This window comes from Acanthochromis polyacanthus, chromosome 10 (assembly GCF_021347895.1).
Source record: "Acanthochromis polyacanthus isolate Apoly-LR-REF ecotype Palm Island chromosome 10, KAUST_Apoly_ChrSc, whole genome shotgun sequence".
In the NCBI taxonomy this organism is placed as follows: domain Eukaryota; kingdom Metazoa; phylum Chordata; class Actinopteri; family Pomacentridae; genus Acanthochromis; species Acanthochromis polyacanthus.
The window spans coordinates 5,827,053-5,842,062 of record NC_067122.1 but is presented as its reverse complement, the minus strand read 5'-3'; the positions used below and the strand labels follow the sequence as shown (position 1 = coordinate 5,842,062).

The 15,010-nt window shown below is 40.2% G+C and overlaps 3 long non-coding RNA genes across 3 annotated transcripts in view; 2 read left to right on the top strand and 1 right to left on the bottom strand.

Annotated features, from left to right (window-relative positions):
- Positions 1 to 15,010, bottom strand: part of LOC127535740 (uncharacterized) — a 511,585-nt gene that overhangs the window by 154,161 nt on the left and 342,414 nt on the right. The gene's annotated exons all lie outside the window — the stretch shown is intronic.
- Positions 1 to 15,010, top strand: part of LOC127535743 (uncharacterized) — a 93,093-nt gene that overhangs the window by 73,558 nt on the left and 4,525 nt on the right. The window contains exons 3-4 of the long non-coding RNA XR_007944590.1: positions 9,750 to 9,847; positions 14,844 to 14,935. This is a non-coding gene — a long non-coding RNA (uncharacterized LOC127535743). The remainder of the gene's footprint in view (positions 1 to 9,749; positions 9,848 to 14,843; positions 14,936 to 15,010) is intronic.
- Positions 523 to 3,336, top strand: LOC110951664 (uncharacterized). The gene is made up of 3 exons (XR_007944591.1): positions 523 to 2,093; positions 2,186 to 2,277; positions 2,394 to 3,336. It is a non-coding gene; the product is annotated as an uncharacterized LOC110951664 (long non-coding RNA).

Genomic DNA, 15,010 nt, shown 5'->3' with positions numbered 1-15,010 from the left:
GATTCAGAGAAAGAGACAAGAACTGGGGAGTTTGGAGAGGCACCAACTTGCACACCAGGTAAGAAATCTGTTTAAAAACATAAGAAACGCAGAAGAAAATGAATTTTACTCCCTTCAGTGCATACAATAGGCCAATAGAGAAGACCCAGATATTATTTTTCTTGCAAGTTAAGAAACAAACAACATCTTGCCAAACTCCAAAATGCCAGTATGTGTTGACAGGTTCTGATGAATGTGTTTTATCCTCAGGTGTTAATGGGGCTTTGCTGTGCATCGTCCTTTTATCAGGTCTGTTTGCATGTGTATAATTCATTGTAAAAGTTGTTCTGCTACACAAAAATATTTTTTTAAATGGAATATTTTACTTTAAACAGCAGCAAAAATCTGTGAAAATAACTGCAAATTTATGTCAAATGGTCATATTTTTGGAGCAGTTAAATACAGTGAAATTGTAATTCAGTTGTCACACATTGTGACAAAACAAAGTCCCATTTGTTAAACATCACATTTTTGATGTCTGTTCTTGACGTCTCTCTTTCCATTGACTTTTGAAGCAACTGTTGGAGTTCTAACATGTTCCATGAAGAATCTGTCTCCTACCAACCAAATCAATTCACTAACTTTAACCATGTGATAAATCTAAAGATAGAGACAATTTTAAGATGACTCTAAAGAGAAAATGTGAATGAATGCATGTTTCTAGCAATAAAACAGAACAAATGGTGTAATAAGGACAGCAAATCTCAGACATGTGGATGATGGAAATACTGCACGTTTGTTTCATTTACTACCATTTTAAGTGCACAGCAGTATCCAACTTGTGGGTGGTTTTGATCCACATCTGTATCATTTATGTTTTTATGTCATATTTATGTGATCATTTGACTTTTTGACATCACAACGATGACAGTCTTGGCCTCATTTTAACCCAAACTCAAAGGTTAAAGTGCTTATTTTACCCAAAACAACAAACCTTAAAGCTTAATGTTAGTGATTTGTTAGCTGCAGCACAGAGAAACAGTCACTGCTACAAATTATGTCACATTGTTCAGGATGAAAAATGTGCCTTTTTCAGGGCTTTGTTCATGCCTTCATCAATACCAATTTGTTGATGAACCCAAGACTTGGGGTGAAGCCCAACAGTACTGCAGAGAAAAGTTCACCGAGCTGGCTACTGTGGACAACAAGGAAGACGTGGCTCAACTGATTGCTGCTGCTGGCAGTGGCTACAGTGGAAAAGTATGGATTGGCCTGTATGACAATTCTAGCAGCTGGGCGTGGTCGATGAGAGATGATGGCTACTATGGAAACAACAATGAGTCCATCAGGTGGTACCCTGGTCAACCAAATCGTAGCAGAGAACGGTCGAAGCTATGCGGTACTGTATATAAAGGTCGATTGGTTGATGTGTTTTGCTCCAACATGCGTCCCTTTCTCTGCTATGACAATTCAAACGGTGAGCAAAACATTGCTTGTTGTGGTTTCTGTGATCCAATAATACGTAGTGCGTTTTCCAGACTGTGGTACAATTATTACTTCAAGTGTTTGTATAGACCCCAAAACAGAAAATGAACGGTGGCTTTGACTGTTTCATTTGTCTTGCAAAGATATAACTCAGACGTGAAAATTTGACACTTTTATTCATTTGTTTTCATACATATTGGACTTTTTAACACTGTTGGTCAGAATCAGTTGCTTTTGTGGTCAAATTAGTCTGACCTAACTTCCAAAATTCTTGCCAGCTTCTTCTCCCCCAAGCTATGTCTTTAAGAACTGGACGAACCTGACATGGGAGGAAGCTCAGAGCTACTGCATGGAGTTCCACACAGACCTGGCCTCCGTAAGGAATGAAGAAGAGAGTACACTGATCCAGCAGATCGTAAAAGGAATAAAGTATGTTTTCGTTGGCTTGTCCAGAAAACCCTGGCCCTCTTGGTCAGATGGCACAGAGCACAAATTCAAAAACTGGCTGATCAGACACCCATCATCTGAAGAAACTGGAGACTGCGCTACCAGTTTGATCGGTGCTACTGACGCTGGAAAGTGGGTCGAAGATCATTGTGACCGAAAACTTCCTTTCATGTGCCACTACGGTGAGTTGTCTTCAAACAAACTCACCCTGACTGTGTTGCACTGACACTCCAGTCTATTTGTCACCGAATCTCTATTTCCGTTTTGTCTGCAGAGAAAAAGCAGCAGCTTCGGATCAAACTGAGGGCACTGAATCCCACAGTCGACCTGAATGACCCCGCTGTGATGGAGGCCATCCTGAAACTGGTCAGTGTAAGATGAGATATTTTCATATTAACATTTAAATTTAAGGAGACATAAATCTGTACGAACAGCAACAAGACGAAAAATCTTTTGTTTTTGCTCATGAACTTGTTTTTCAGCTGGAGGAGAAGATGAAAGAGAAGGGGATCATAGCAGGTTTCAAACTTAGATGGGTCAAGAAGTCTGACAACACCGTCTTCCACGAAGAAAAGAATGAACTGTAAACTGTATTTATAGGATATTTTGCCATTTATTTTACTTTGAAGGTTTACGCTTTAGTTTGACATGAGTTTCGAGTCAACTAATGAACATCAAATTCTCATGTGAGACATTTATTATTTTGGAGTAGAGCAGAGCAAATTGTTCATCAAACTGCACAAACATGTTATTTATCCTGTTGCTGTGTTGCTAAATTAATCGTAGGGCAGATTTACATGTGAAATTCTACACATTTAAGCTCTGAAAACTTTCTCATGTGAAAATGTAATGAATTGCAGAGACATTAGCATATCCCTGTAAAGCTGGATTCATTTATAAAGCGTGTTGTATTTTTAAGAGTGATGTGTGATGTATTAGGATTTAATATTGTAGCTTTGTAAGAATATCCCTGAGGTCAAGAGAGTTGTGAAGGAAAAATGACTCTTTCCCCTTTCTAAGGTCATAATGGCCTTTAGACAGGTAGACGCTGCAGGTTTGATAATGTTTATTCTGACATAACTAAGCAGACTAGTCTCCATCTTGGTCTGTAGTCTAAATCTGACCTTCTCCAACTACAATATAAACCCAAAGATCAGAGAGAATCCTCAGAACTGATGCTGGCATTGATTGCTGTTATGTTGGTGTCACTTCTCCTGATATCAGTAGACATTACTCACAACCTAAGTCATCTGAGCCTCCAGCGTGTCTGTTTGTATCTGCCTCAACATCGCTGAACTTCCACATCAAGAGTCAAATGAATATTTTTCGTTGTGTGGTTTTTACATATCTACAGAGCTGTAGCTTACTAGTATCTGTTCTTTGTGTCAAAACTTGCAACTGTAATCACTGTACCGATTTATGTTCATTATACTGATTTGGTTTTCAATAAATTTTTCTGACAATAAGAAAGATTGTCACCAGGTAGTATCCTTTTAAATTTAAATGGCTTTTGAGTAAAATTTAAATATCTAGGAATACATTAAACCCACAACTCTTCCTAAACCTGCTAATGACCCAGCTGAGCTGCTCCTTGAGCTTGCAACCAGCATTGAACGGGTCCTGGCATCCTTGCTGGTCAGTAAATCCATGCATGTCCACCAGGTGGCGCTGCATCAGAGAGTGTGTTTCAGCCTATGGATGTGAGGAGGACTGGACTGATCACATTTTTAAAGTTTCAGATAGATTGGAGCATGTGCAGGCTGGATATGCAGCACGTCCTGTCCATCCACCAGGTGGCGATATCACTAGGACTGTATATTGGTCTATGATGTCATCAGACCTGGACTCTGATCACACATGTATAGTCTGAAGAACATTGGAGCATGTACAAGCCAGTTACACAGTATTTCCTCTTTCATGGCGAAATGTTGAAATTCTAGGGGCCAAATTTGAGGTCTCTTGAACCCACGATGAGGAATTAATTTCAGCAAATTCCACAGCTAAATCAAAATGGCGGACTTCCTGTTGGGTTTACAGTATGGCCATGATTGACTTTTCTGTGCGTCCTGATGTGCTGCATACACCTACAAAATTTTGTAATTGTCAATGAAACATCCTGCCCATTGGGTTAGTAACCACAGTTTGCAATTTTGAAGGGGGCGCTATGGAGTCATTTTGGATCACACATGTGCAAGTTACATAAAATATTTAAAAAAATTTGCTGCTCCTGATGTGTGTGCAAATTTTTATTCATTTTTGAGTCTGTTTAGGGCATCCAAAATGTATTTCTCCTGTCCGACGTAGAAAGTATAATAATAATTCCTTGCATTCCAATAGGGTCCTTGGTGCTTGTACCCTAATAAGGAAAAAAAACTTAGTTTCAATTCGGTGCTCGGCCCCTAATTACTCTTCTGACATTATCAAAGCATCACAATCACAGCAGCCTCTTTCCAATAGCAGTAATTTCACTGTGATAACTGTGTCTCACTGTTCCTCTCTGTGGACAGTGAACCAAAGAGAGATATTCATGTTTAATTCATCTGTAGCTTAGTTAATCTGGGACAAGTGACTTAATTCTGACACCGCACATGGTCGGTTCTCCTCAGCGGGGGACTTGACAGTTGCTTGGAGACCTTCTCAGCAACACTTAAGCAGCTCTGTAGTTTGAACATGAAAGTGCCCTCATAAGCCATGGAAAAGTGGACCATGGCTCCTCGTCTCTCACCGGACATACAAGAAGTCACCGACATTCACTGAGAGTCATGACAGTGAGTCGGTCCTGTGTTTTTATCAAAGCAGCAACTCCCACAATCTGACCTTCTGCTGTTTCTAAAAGGAGCTCGTGAATATTTCAGGAGATGTAAGCGACACATGCAAAAATTGAACCAGGAAATATCTTTAAAAATGCATGTGATAAACAATTCTGAAAGTCCAAAGTACCTTGACAACAAGTTGACCGGTTATGGGTCAAAATCTGTTGGGTCCCAAATGGTAATGTCACCGTGTATTTCTAATTATCACATTGCTACAGCAAAGAGACTGTCTTCGAAGCTGCACTGAACAGAAATTTGGAAAAGGCAAAAAATTACGATAATTAAATATCAAAATGTAAGGTTGTACATTAGAGGCACTGTTAATGTAATTCTTTGCTACACACAGGAAGAGGATGTTTAAAAAAAATAATAATGAAGTCGAATTTATTGCAATAAGTTCAACAAATGAAGCTGAAAAGATGATTCGATTTCATATTAGTCCACGTTCTGGTATTGGTCTTTGCCTCTACATTCTAGTTTTCATAGTTGGTAAAGGAATCTACATGTATCACCTAAATAAACACGGGGGATTCATGTTATATAATTTTATGTTAATTTTCTGTTACTGGCAGAGGCTTCCTATAACACTGTTTGCTCACCTGCAGGTGTTCCAGAGCAAAGTTATCAAACACCAAAGTGGCTGAAACCTCAGCTCCCAGAATGTCCATTTGACACCAAAAACTAGTCAGTGCCTATAGAATTCCATGTTAAAATAATCCGTTTCAGAGCAGAAATGAACAGTTCACAGCCAATAGTTTGTTATTTTCTACTAATTATAGAGAAAATGGAGACAATTGCTTGTGTTTAATGATTTCCAGGAAAGAAAAGCTGTATTTAAACCCAAACAACTTATTAGCTGCACCTCAGCAGTTAAATGTTAAAAGGTTTCCTTTGATAATCCCTTGTCAAAGGAAATGTACTGAATTTGTTGGTAAGAGTGAACATTTAAAAATTATGTTCTTAAGAAACAACAAACAAAAAAAATGAAACAATAGAAAACTTGAAAAAGGAGCACCAACTGGACGACTAAAGTGGACCGAGCAATCAGCATTTGTTTAGGCCTTGAGGCTGATGCACAGATCTCACATTTCGCTGTGAAATTCTTTACGCCTTGTATCTCTTAAAGTAGGTATTGAGATGACACTTTTAATCCTCCGCAGGCGAAACAATAAATAAAAAAGCTTCCCTGCGGAACAGCTGTGAACTCGCGACCCGTTCAAAGTCATCCCAAGTCTTTTTTCACGGCGAAATGACACAATCGCAGCGTAACATCAGCGTTTTCAAATTCCGTGGAAACAAAATTCTTCAAATCTCGGTAAAAAAGACAAGCGAATTTCACGGCGCGGCTCTTCGCCCCGCTTCAAGACAAAGTGGCACTTCAGCAGCGAGCACAATCAGCATCCTGGCAACTATTTCGAGAGGAACACATTCACTTATCTGCCACTCTAACGTAGCCACCAGAGACCAGCCGTGTGCCTATTGTCCCGAGGCAGCATGTGATTACGCTATCAACTAGCTATTCAACAGCCATGATTTTATTGTCATTTGAAATGAGAGGACAGGAGATGTGGGGAAACCGCATGAAGCCGAGGCTGTCTGTCGATCCTCGGGGAAGGATTTGCTGCAGGGAGGAACCTGACGGCTGAGGAGGCATCACAACACTGGAACAAGGGCTGTTTACCTGCACAAGGAGGGGACAGAAGATGTTATGCACACACATAACCCACACACTGATACAGCAGCCTCTAATGGCCTAATGGATCCACCAGAGCACTGGAAAAACACTCCCATTAGGAGGGTCTGAAGATGGATTGATGCTCTCTGAAATCTCTTTCCCTGCCACTGTGGCACACACAAGTCTCCTCAAGAGCAAATAACATGTTTAAGGTCATAAAATTTAAGCAGATTTATGTTCTCATCTGCCTGAACAACCAGTAAAGACATTTATTGCAAGCAGGACAGACTGTTAAGTGTTGGTGTGAGGAAAAAAATGTACTCATTATTCACCGTTACAGAGCAAACATGTCGGGAAAAAAATGAATGTGGCATGGCGGTAGTCCACTTTATCTCATAGCAGGGTGACAACATAATTGTATTAGCAACAACAAGCTTACCATCAGTGTTTACTAAGCCAGAAAAATCTGTGTACACTCATTCATAATTCATAATGCTTAAATGTTACATGCATTTTACCGACTTAATCCGTAATGTTGAAAAGAATACACAACAGTAAATCAGCATGCGACAGAATGCTAACGCCACTAATATATGGAAATGCACAAAATTAGGCTTTTATCTGTACAACCCGGTCTCCTAAAAACATTCATACTTTGCAAGTGTGTACCTCCAGTCAATCAATGCATCCCACTTTATTTGTATACATTTTTTTGTACAAATGGAATGGAATGCAAAGTGCTTTCCGGAACAAAATAAATTAAAAACGCTACCTTTTCACCTCTTCCTTCCCCAATCCCCCCCCCCCCCCCCAAAAAAAAAAAAAACAAAACAAAACAAAAAAAAACACTGCTATAAAAAAGGACTGAAACACTGTCACATCCAGAAATACAACAGGGAGACAGCAGAATAATAATGAATTAATATTTTGAGTTTGCTTTTAAAAATGTCGGCATTGTTTGTCCTTGTAGCTCAGCAGGTTGAGTGGGTGACCAATAAACAAGAGCTACAGTCCTGATGCAGCGGTCATAGGTTCAAGTGTAACTCATGCCTGTTTACTGCATGTTTTTCAACCACTCTTCTCGACATGTTTCCTGTCTCTGTCTCCACTGTGTACTATAATAAAAGCAAAAAGGCCAAATAAACAAACCAAAAACATCAGTGTTCTTCAGGAAGGCCGCTCTAGACGTCGCAATAACAAAAACGATGCATTGCCGTTGGGTTTTGTTCTGACTTTGGTTGTTATTAATACCAAAAGATCTGAGAGTTCTGGGAGGTTCAGGGGATAAGGGTAAGTCTGATGAACAGACAGGATCATTTCAAGTTTTTTAAACCACTGAAAGGATCTTAAAATCCATCCCAAAGCAGACAAGTACCCAGAAGGTTGTTGCTTGAGGTACGGACCCGTACCCGTAGCCTGTGGCCTACGGATACGGCACTTTCCATTTGCAAATCAGATACGTGAGATCTGGTCACGTGACTCCTGATAGACGCTAGCAGTTAAACTGTGTCTTATTTAGTTCATTTCTGTAACTCTGAGAAGATAGTTTTCAGTTTTGTCTGTAAAAATCTGTCTGCCATCCATAGCTTGATATCTTAAATCCAGTTGAAAATGGCATCTAACGCCTTGAAGAAAACATGTATCCAACATTTCCTAAATGTACAATACCGCCCGGTTTTCATTGAAGAGATTACCTATGTGGGGAATTGGATTTAACTAAATGTTAGATTCATAAACACATTGGAATTCTTTGGTTTTCTTTTTATGTGTTCCTGTATTCATCGATATGTCACACTACATTTTCTTCCCGGATCGAGGTCGGATGCATTTCTCTGAATAATTACCACAGAATAATTGACAGTTGCCAGAGAAGAAATCAATCCGGGTGAAATTTAAAATGATAGGACACAATTTTAATGCAGTGAAGGACTGAAGAGGCTGTTGTGTAAATGTAAAATTTGGCCAGACTCTTACTTTAAGCTATAAAAAGTTTAAGTAGGTGTATTTATATATATATATATCTTACGCAGCTAAACAGATGAACACTATCAAATGTTCAATAATTTACCACAAACTCCAGCACAGGCTTCATAATGCCATCGATTTTAGTCTGCCTCCTTGGCATAAACTGCACAGTCAAATGCATGCGTTTATCAAGAGGTACCTTTCAACAAGATGGATATTAGGAGTCCATCATTAGGCGTAATGGAGTGGAGGTAGTAAACTTACAGCCACGACTGATTGCACTGGAGCTCTGAGAGGGATTTCCTCTACACAAATGCTCTGTTTGGACTTAAACTAATTTGGTTTCACTATGGGGAATGACAGGGGAGATTTTCTATTACCTTAGCATTTTCCAGAGGGGGAACTGTAATTCAGACATATCCTACCATTACACGCACAAAACGCAAGATTGATTAAGACTGTAGGTGTGTGCGTGCGTGCGTGAGCTTGCAGGAAAACAGGACGAAAAGATTTATTGCCTCACCAGAGTATAAAAGACAAGGGAGTGAGTTAATCAGAGCAAAATGAGATGACCTTTAATATCGTGCCCAATCTGCTCTGAAATTCCCCAGAGTTGCTCTGATAGTGTTTGTCATGTTTTTGCAGCCGAGAGGCCGCCTTCAGGAGAATGAGCTTGATAGTCGATAAAAGAAGCAAGAAGATGAGATTTCGGCCTTTCAGATAAGATCTGCTAAAGCTAAAGGAGGCAATTTGTCACCCATGCAGCGCTGCAGCGTCTGCGAGCGCCTTTTCTTGTCTCAAAGTGTCATCTAATAGGCAGGTTTATTCTTCTCGTGAATATTGTGTTTCACTCTCAGCAGCCACCGAATGGCATGACACAGTCTGGTAAAGCTGTGTTTACCAGGAACAAGCGTGAAACCTTTTAGCTTACTAGTCAGGGATGTAGTTGGTGTTATTGTTTAATTAGTAACAAAGAAGACTCAAGATTTCACATGTGCTTTGACTAAATGGAATTCAGTTCTTCTAAGCGTTGGGCAATTACAGAACGTATGTGCTAATGAGGCTGACATTAACAGTCCACTTCAGCTGCATGACAGATTTACTGATGAGAACATCTCTGTTTGGAGAGGAACAACGTGCACAGAATTTGGAGATGCGGCGATACGACTGACTGTTTTAAAGAGACAGTTCAACGTTTTGGAAATTGCACTATTTGTCTTCATTGTAAAAGATGAATAAGGTCAATACAATTCTTGTTTCTGTGGCTTTGAAGCTTGTACTAGAGGAGAGTTAGTTTAAATCCGCAGGATGGAGCTTTTGTTGAGAAATTACACAAACATTATTGACTCATCCTGATGTCGTATGTGTTGCTCTTTCTTTTTCAGACTGCAGTCCTTCCACTGAATGTTGAGTTCCTTTTCCATATGACCAACTTTTGTTGGATGTTTCTTCATCTTCCCTGCTCCATCATGCTGTGCTGTGTGTAAGTTACCGTAGCTTTCTTCATCTTTGCAGTTATTCAACTCTTCAGCGCTGGAAAACCAATCCTTGCCGGTTGACATGAAATGCATCACAACTATAGGAATGTTGCTGCCCATTTAAAACTCCACTATGATGCAATATAAAAGGAGATTCTCCTGCTGCTGATGGGATTAATCAGCAGTTTTTGAATTTGTATTTGAGGGCTCAGATTAATGGGAGACCGGAGGTAAGGGTAAAAACATGACTCATTAAAATTCACCAAATGTTCCAAAATCTGTCTTTTCCAACATTTTTAACATCTGTCCATATATTCACTATCCTTCACCTGTACACGTCCAAACCAAGTCAGTCTGGTCTTCCTGGCTTTATCTCCAAAACATCTAACATGCTCTGTCCCTGTTTTGTACTCATTTCTGATCCTATCCAAAAATCCTTTCACAAGCAATGACCTCACCATTTGAAGTTTGATTGTTTATTGGACGCAAAGGATTGTTATGTTGGTGATGAATGAGTTGAACGGATGCGGTGGGGGAGGGGGGGGACTTAGTCGGAGATCAGCCAGCAGACCCTCTAGGAAAAGGAGAAGACGGGAAAAGGAGGCAGAAGTATAGGGAGGGTGAGTCAGACATGAGAAGTAAGAATGAACAAGTGAGAAGGGCAGAGTGGTATGTATAGACACACGGTCTCACGGGGATTCGTGAAACTGTCACGTCAGTTTTTGTTTCGGTTTCGTGCGCACCAACACGATGTCGTCATGTTTTTCGTGCCGCTCACCACGAGCGAAACCCGCTGTGGTAATCACATCTGAAAGTGGTTTATACCGGCGGATTCATGACGATCTAAGCTGTCCATCGGCGTTTGCGGCCGCCACCGCGGCCGCCATTGCAGCCGCCGGACATTCTTTAAATTCCTATGCAAATTAGGCGGATTCATGACGATCTAAGCTGTCCATCGGCGTTTGCGGCCGCCGCTGCGGCCGCCGGACATTCTTTAAATTCCTATGCAAATTAGGCGGATTCATGACGATCTAAGCTGTCCATCGGCGTTTGCGGCCGCCGCCGCGGCCGGATCACATCTGAAAGTGGTTTATACCGGCGGATTCATGACGATTTAAGCTTAAATCGTCATGAATCCGCTGAATTTGCATAGGAATTTAAAGAATGTCCGGCGGCTGAAGCGGCGGCCGCAGTGGCGGCCGCAAACGCCGATAGACAGCTTAGATCGTCATGAATCCGCCGGTATAAACCACTTTCAGATGTGATTACCACAGCGGGTTTCGCTCGTGGTGAGCCGCACGAAAAACATGACGACATCGTGTTGGTGCGCACGAAACCGAAACAAAAACTGACGTGACAGTTTCACGAATCCCCGTGAGATCGGGCTGGTATAGACGTATGACAGGAAAGGGGGCAATTGAGGTGTGGTCCTGCTCCTGAATCTCAGCTAAAAATTTTAGCCCCATTTTAATAGTCCTTAGAAATACACCATTTCTAATTATTTAAAACAGTGGTTTATGTCATTGCTGTGGTTCTTTAATTTGAGCTAAGATTACATGTTTAGTGATCTGTATTAATGACTCCATCTCCTAGTCTGAGATGCTTTACACCTACTGACAGCAAATACTTTTGGTTTTTCCTCATTCCAGTTGAGGGAACTTCAGCAAATCACTGATCAATGATTGATTATTTCTCACATTTTTTCTGTCATATTGTCAGTTTTAACACCAGTCAAACTTTGTTAACGTGTGGAGTGATAGGAAGGTGTTTTTTTTTTTTAGACTTGGAGTACATTAGAGGTGGGTTTGTCTACAAGCAGAGCACAGTCACACCGATCCAACACTGTGTCAGCTTGTACACATTTGCTAGTTATTCCTGTGTTGTTGCAACGAAGTTTTTATGTGTGTGACTATGCAACATGTCTGTAGAAGGGTTTATTTATAAAACTACTGCAAGTTTTTCTGCCTCTATCTTCAAGGAGATAGTCCTTGTTGAGGAAACTTCTTCAAATCAAAATAATTCAAGCAGAAACTTAACATACCACCAGCAAAAAAAGTTAGCTGCTGAGTTGACCTGACTTGGGAATAAGCAGCCTCCATGTTCTACGTTTGTGCTTCATGCAGTATTCAGTAGTAACACCGAACGCCTCCCAGCTACAGCTTCACACTTAATGAAAGGCCAGGAAACTGGTGGAAATATTTTCATATGACTTTTATAAAGAAATCAAACAAGCACATTTCCCAAAATGCTTTATAGTTTGTTTATACAGTTCCATAGCTGAAATAGAATGCCAAAAAAATGTTTAAAATTTAGATTTATTGTTAAATCAAAAGATGAGGGGAAGCATTTCACAAAACCTAAAGTAAAGCCTATTTGAATCACAGTATGCTGGTTTGATTCAATACCTTTATTTATCAGAAACACAATTATACAGAGATCAATGCACAGTGAAATGCATTGTGCACCTGTTCCAAACCGAAACAGTCAGAATAAAGCATAGGTTCAGGTTTGTGAGTTGCTAAATGAGTTCATGTGCCTGATTCTGGCCCAAGATGCTTATCTGATTTCCACTGATTAATTACCAATACTGTTTGTGCTGTAAAAGAGCAGCTAACTCCAAAAAGTCTAAATATCAGCGGGTTAATGAGAAATACGCTGGAGAAATGTCACACTGCAGAGGTCAGACTGAAGCCAAATGGAGAGCAGTGGGGCTCGATCTCATTTGGACTGAAGTTTAGGTTTTGAAAGTGTGTGCGTGTGTGTGTGTGCCACAGGGTTTTTGTGGTTTGATTTTAATTTTGGTGTTTGGATAAGTCAAAACACGAGTGATCTTAATGAAATGTGCACAATATGACAAAAACATTGAATCAAACCCCCGATAGTCTGTAGAGGATCCTATAAAAATGGGATCAAACATGTCAATAAATGCATTTTAAAGCATTTAAAGACAAATAATTATATGACTAGATATCAAGATTATAAGATGAGAGGTTTGTTGTGTCGAGAAGGGGTCTTTTACAACAACTTATAATGCCGTGTGTCTACAATCTCTGTACGTCTGAAAGTGCAGGAACACTTCACCACCAGGCGCAGCAGGCTGTGATTTCTCTCGCAGAGTATCTAACAGATTTTCAAAACTCAGACAGCGATTAGCACAGCAAGACTGAGCTGTGCTGTGAGGACCCCGACCAATTTTAAAATCCACATCTGTAACAAATTATTACCACTGAGCAGACTGCAAGAGTCATGCTCTGAAACACTGGTTTGGGAGGGAAAGGAAAATGCCACCAAGTGAGGCATATCTTAAAGTTTGTTAACAAATGCAAAGAAAAATTCACCCAAAATACTTTAAAGAGGAGACTTCTTTTTTTTCGACTTTTGGTGGGTTGCTTCCTTATCTTGCTGCAGCGATGTGCAAATATATTTCAGGATGTGATCAATGCACCGTGACACCACTGATGGGTGCAGTTAAAGACACTTGCAACCAAAACAGAAATACTCCTTTTCATTCAGGTTATGTGCTTTAATATTCAGGTAGAAATTGCTCATTATTTTTTGCATTTCATTCATTGGGCCAGATTGTTCTCCTTTGCATGAATGTGTCTTTAAAAAACTAAATATTATAGTTTTAAAATGCTGCTGTGTAGGTATCTTCCTTCACTTGTACACTGTTATAACGTACTAAAACATAAAACCAGCATTTATTTATTGCAAGTAGAGCTGTTTGTAATATAGAATAAAACTCTAAAATAGAACGAGCGGTTGGAGGATCACCTTTGTGCTACCTCGCATTACGTTTTGCATTACCTTGCAATGACTTTTCTGTTTCCACTGACACCACAGAGAAAAGCTGAGCCATCATACAGCGCCATGTATTATGTAGCAGACTGCTGCTGGTTGTGACTACAGTATGAGTCAGAGCAACACAAAGCTGTGAATGCACCAACTCCAATCTGTGCCACTGCATTTAATACGAAAACTGAAGGAGCTGCTCCACCTGCTCCGTAGCAGAGATTCTGACTGTAGTCTTGTGCACTGTAGCTGTGACACATTTGTATTGTATTGTGCATGTATGTGTGTAGTGGTGGTTTTGCTGGCTTAGTGTTGTATATCAAAGCTAGGATCGACAGTATGAGGAGACATTTGACCCTGCAAAACCTTAAAAGTCACACAACGAATGTTAAAATCAGGTCTAAAACTCATTGTTAATGCAATATTAACAGAAAGTAATTAATAGGATCTGGCTGTTGATGATTGGGCTATGGTTCTCTTCAGTGATGAATGAAATGTTCAGTTGATGCCCATTCCAGCCAACTTACTGGTTAGGAGGAAGCAGTAAAACATTGGGGTGGATCAGTGACGATCTGGGGTTGTTTCAGTATGGGACTATGGGTGGAACAGGGCAAATGCAATTGTGTGAATGGTGAATGAACCGGGTTATGTACAGGGCTACTCTTGGAAACAATCTTCTTCCATCAGCTGGAAAACTCTTTCCTGCCTTGAATGACTGGATTTTCCAACAAGACAATACCCTTTGACACACAGCAAGGTCAGTTAAAGCCTGAATGGAGAACCGGAACATTGGAACCATGCCTTGAGCTGCTCAATCACCAGATCTAAATCCAATTGAAAACCTGTGGAAAACCATCAGACACAAAAAGGAAAACCACAAGCCCAAAACCAATTTGTTAGAATTAGTGCAACAGGAATGGGCTGCTGTGACAGCAGAACTCCTGTGTGACTAAAACAGACAGAAAAGAAAACATGGGATGCTTTTTGGCAGTACAATGCCATAGCTATTGATGGAAGAACTTCAGTGATTTTGATTATTATCAATAAATCCATGGGAAATGTGTAGATACCAGCTCTTAAATTAAACTGTTATGAGCGATTTTTGCTATTATCATTATATTTGTCCATACATACAAATAGTTGTACCAGGCATTAAAATGAACAAGAAATTGAAGAAAACAATGGTGATCTTATAATTTTTTTTCTCAGGTCTGAGGTTGGTGTTGAAACAGTTTCTGACACGAGAAAGTAAAGGCATGAATTACTCTCCCTGGATCTGACTCACCAGATGTAGGCTGCAGGTATGTGCTTTTCATTTATATCGTGTATTTCATGCACCTCACTCCTCTCCTTCCTCTAACTGCCTGTTACCTTTT